Here is a 5,064-nt window from a genome sequence, read left to right on the forward strand (position 1 = left end):
ATGACCGCAGTGGCGTTTGGTACGACAGGGAGGGGAGGGCAGGCTGGAGAGACAAAGAGAGATAATTACTGGTTAAAAAAAAAAAAAAAAAGTTCTTTATTGGCGATGTTTTGGCTTGTTTCATAATGATGGCAAATACTCTTCTTTTTTTGTTGTTGTTTTTTTGTTTTTTTAGTACGCAGCTGCTGATTTATTTTTTGCATTGAAAAAACACCACTACCACCCCATCACCCCCAACTGAACCACCTGCACCTCCACGCCGCGCCCCTTCAAAACGAAAAAGAAAGTCAACAATAACATGCTAGACGAGAGAGAGCAAACCGGAGATAGAGCGAGGGAGAGAGAGCTAGAGAGAAAGAAAGATAGAGAACGAGAGCGAGCGAGAGATAGACAGATAGACAGACGGACAGACGGACAGACAGACAGGTATTGTATTACTCTTTTTTGTCACAGCAGATTTTTCTGTGTGAAATTCGGACTGCTCTCCTGCAGGGAGAGTGCGTCGCTACACTGACAGCGCCACCCATTAAAAAAAAAAATTCCTGCCTGCAGTTTTTTTTTTGTTTTTTTTTTCCTATCGAAGTGGATTTTTCCACAGAATTTTGCCAGGGACAACCCTTTTGTTGCCGTAGGTTCTTTTACGTGCGCTAAGTGCATGCTACACACGGGACCTCGGTTTATCGTCTCATCCGAATGACTTGCGTCCAGACCACCACTCAAGGTCTAGTGGAGGAAAAGAAACTACTCAGTGCCGATTTTGAACCAGTGCGCTCAGATTCGCTCGCTTCCTAAGTGGGCGCGTTACCTCCAGGCCATCACTCCACATTAAACAGAGTACACACACACATACGCACACAAACACGCACACGCACACACACACACATGCAGGCAGACAGACGGACTAGAGAGAGAGAGAGTGAGGCTGAGAGAGAGAAAGAGAGGGAGAGGGACGGGCGGACTGATAGACAGACTAATTGATTCTCTCTCTCTTCATGTATAATAGCCGTTTCATTTTATCGAAGCAACACAATCACCATCAGCTATTGCTCGGTGAATAAAATCTGAACATTTAATCCATCCGCACTGGGGTTTTTTTTCTTCTTTCTTTCTTTCTTTTTTAATTTTTTTTAACGCCATCATACTTGTTTTTCAAGGCGGCTCTTTGCTGTGGTGAGCCAATATCATTTTTAAATCCACCCCTTAGAGCTTTTCTGGATTGCAAATGCATTGCTGGTTCCGTGTTTGCCGATCGAGTTTAACTGACTTGTCTGTTCATTCTGTCTCTTCTCTCTTCCAGTATCAGAGGATTCCACCTGGGTAGCTGCAATGGGAAAACCACACAAACAAACAAACAAACAAACACCAGCAACAGTACAAACTGTTCGATGCCTCATGAACAGTATCAGTATCAGTAGGCTTGGGGAAAATAAAAATAAAATAAAAATAAATAAAAATGATAATTTAAGAAAAAAAAAGAATAAATAAATGAATAAATAAATGAATGAGTAAATATTTGAATACATAAATGAATAAATAGATAAATAAACAGACATGAACAGACATGTCATAATCATGGTTATTTATAACAAACCACGACAACTGACCCGTTAGACCTTTACCCTTGCATTAAATGTCACTAATCCCGATCACAATCGAGTCTCTTTTTTTCTTCTTCTTTTTTTTTGCGAACAGTTCTTGCTATTGTTCAGCTGTTTATGTCATTATCCACCTCACCCCCTGCCACCCCCGCCCCCCTCTCCGCCCCCCTCCCCCCGTCCCCCCTTCGCACCACACCACTCTCTTTCTCTCTCACTATCGCAATGAGGTGGGGATTGAGGTGGGGGGGGGGCTGTATCCACACTGATAAAAAAAACACTGAGGTTAGTCAACCGCCCATTCTCCCCCCCCCCCCACCCCCCCCCCCCCCCTTGCCCCCCTCCTCCCCCCGTCTCCCCAGCACACACACACCACACATCATTCATCATTGACATTCGTTTTAAACCCAGGGTAACAAGGGAAACCAACAAAGAAAGAAAGAAAAAACAAACAAACAAAACAACAACAGCAAAAACACGACCAGGCGTAATCAGCTCGCTCACTGTGGATACGATACACATCAGTCCTTTGAGGGATGGGCACTGCCCTCACTTGTTATTGATGTGGGTGCGGTGTGATGGGGAGGATGGCGGCGGGCGTGGGCATCATTTCCACGGATCAGTTGCGTTCAAACGAACAATGTAAGTCTTGTGCATAGGGTATCTCCTTGGGAATAACCTGGCCCTTTCTCCGTTATCTGTGTGTGTGTGTGTGTGTGTGTGTGTGTGTGTGTGTGTGTGTGTGTGTGTGATGTGTGTTGTGGTGTGTGTGTGTGTGTGTGTGTGTGTGTGTGTGTGTGATGTGTGTGTGTGTGTGTGTGTATATATATATATATATAATATATATATATATATATATAAATATATATATATATATATGTGTGTGTGTGTGTGTGTGTGTGTGTGTGTGTGTGTGTGTGTGTGTGGTTGTTGTTCTTGTGGTTGCTGCTGCAGTTGTTGTCTCTTCTTCAGTTTCAGTAGCGTCTTTTAGCCATGACTGAGTGTTATTTGACAAAGATAGGGGAAAAAGACAACTGCTGGTAAGGCCTCGGAAAGTAACTGTTCACGCATACGAGTTTGTGTGTGTGTGTTGTGTGTGTGTGTGTGTGTGTGTGTGTGTGTGTGTGTGGGTGTGTGTGTTCTATGAGAGGTAAACATAAACTTGATGGCGAGTAAAACTCATCAACGAAAACAATGTATCCCGAAGCATCATGCTTCAGTAGGTTGTTCTTCTGCTAAGTTATGCTTGGCTTGGCTCAGCATTTCCTCTCCCCCCCCCCCCTCCCCCTCCCCCCCCCCCCCACCTCCCTACATGTTTGTTTGGCTCGTTCTTAAATAATATTATTGTCGGTAAATACGGCAATGTCAAGAGTGTTCAGGAAACACTCATAGTTCTGGCGAAAAGAGTTGTATTTTAATTGAAAACAAATAAGGGGTGTTCAGGTGCGTATTTAATTGTTGTGGTGTCAAAGTGACATGTAAAACAGTTTATGAACGGTCTGAAAAGTGAAGAACACAAGGATGTTCTTTTTCTTTTAGCCTGAAGCCCTCCGTGTCAAACATCGGGGCTGAAAACATTTCAGTCAAATACAGTGGAGTGATGGCCTAGAGGAAACGCGTCCGCCTAGGAAGCGAGAGAATCTGAGCGCACTGGTTCAAAATCCGGCACAGTCGCCAGTATTTTCTCCCCCTCCACTAGACCATGAGTGGTGGTCTGGACGCTAGTCATTCGGATAAGAAGATAAACCGAGGTCCCGTGTGTAGCATGCACTTGGCGCACGTAAAACACACGGCAACTAAAGGGTTGTCCCTGGCAATATACTGTAGAAAAATCCACTTCGACAGGAAACCAAAACAAACAAAACAACAACAACTGTTGTAGGTAGGAAAAAAAAAGAAAAAAGGGTGGCACTCTCAGTGTAGCGACGCGCTCTTCCTGGGGACAGCAGCCCGAATTTCACATAGATATATCTGTTGTGGCAAGAAAAGAGTAATGCAAAACAATGATACAATACAAACATTTTAAAGATAATAGAGAAAGGATAGAATCAAAAAGAAGCCCCTAATCGCATTCACACGAAGTCAGTCCTGACAAGCGGCAATGCCTTCATGGCTGACGTGTGATTCGTGCTGTACACCACTTTTCGCTTGTCCCTCAGTCTCAATGACCGTTGGGACACCACAGATAACCTGTCACTCACCTTCCTCCATCCTCCTCTGTTTTCTGCTTCCGTTAACCTGTCCATTCTGGGATGGTGTCTTCCTCTGTTTTCTGCTTCCTTAAACCTGTCCATTCTGGGATGGTGTCTTCCTCTGTTTCCTGTCCATTCTGGGATGGTGTCTTCCTCTGTTTCCTGTCCATTCTGGGATGGTGTCTTCCTCTGTTTTCTGCTTCCTTAAACCTGTCCATTCTGGGATGTTGTCTTCCTCTGTTTCCTGTCCATTCTGGGATGGTTTCTTCCTCTGTTTTCTGCTTCCTTAAACCTGTCCATTCTGGGATGTTGTCTTCCTCTGTTTCCTGTCCATTCTGGGATGGTGTCTTCCTCTGTTTCCTGTCCATTCTGGGATGTTGTCTTCCTCTGTTTTCTGCTTCCTTAAACCTGTCCATTCTGGGATGCTGTCTTCCTCTGTTTTCTGCTTCCTTAAACCTGTCCATTCTGGGATGGTGTCTTCCTCTGTTTCCTGTCAATTCTGGGATGGTGTCTTCCTCTGTTTTCTGCTTCCTTAAACCTGTCCATTCTGGGATGCTGTCTTCCTATGTTTTCTGCTTCCTTAAACCTGTCCATTTTGGGATGTTGTCTTCCTATGTTTTCTGCTTCCGTTAACCTGTCCATTCTGGGATGGTGTCTTCCTCTGTTTCCGGTCCATTCTGGGATGGTGTCTTCCTGTTTTCTGCTTCCTTAAACCTGTCCATTCTGGGATGCTGTCTTCCCATCTCTTTTTCTGTCTGCCTCTCCTCTCCTCTCCTCTCCTCTCCTCCCTCATTGTACGGTGCCCTGGGCCCTGCAGAATCGTCTTTGCAAGTCTCTCTGAACCAGAGAGTTGCTTTCCTGAGTCAGGACGCTGGCAAAAATAATGTGCATGCTGATCCAGAATATATGTCAGTATGACCGTGTGTGTGTGTGTGTGTGTGTGTGTGTGTGTGTGTGTGTGTGTGTGTGTGTGTGTGTGTGTGGTGCACGTTCACACAATCAACTTGCAGAAAATTTAATCAACCATGACAAAATCTCAACCATATCCTGGACAAAATTTCAGCATTGTCTGCTCTTGTTTTCCCAGAACTGTGTGAATATTTCATTTCAGTGTAAAGAAACACTGGCAAGTCCAGGATCTGGTGCTGGGGTGAATTATTCACATGTTCGGCTGTCAGTTCCACTTTTTGCCGTGGTGAAAAATGATCGAAATGGACAACAAGGAGGAGGAGGTTGAGTGGGGGTGGGGGAGTAACCAGTAAATGCAATACGATCCA

This window comes from Babylonia areolata, chromosome 15 (assembly GCF_041734735.1).
Source record: "Babylonia areolata isolate BAREFJ2019XMU chromosome 15, ASM4173473v1, whole genome shotgun sequence".
Lineage (NCBI taxonomy): Eukaryota > Metazoa > Mollusca > Gastropoda > Neogastropoda > Buccinidae > Babylonia > Babylonia areolata.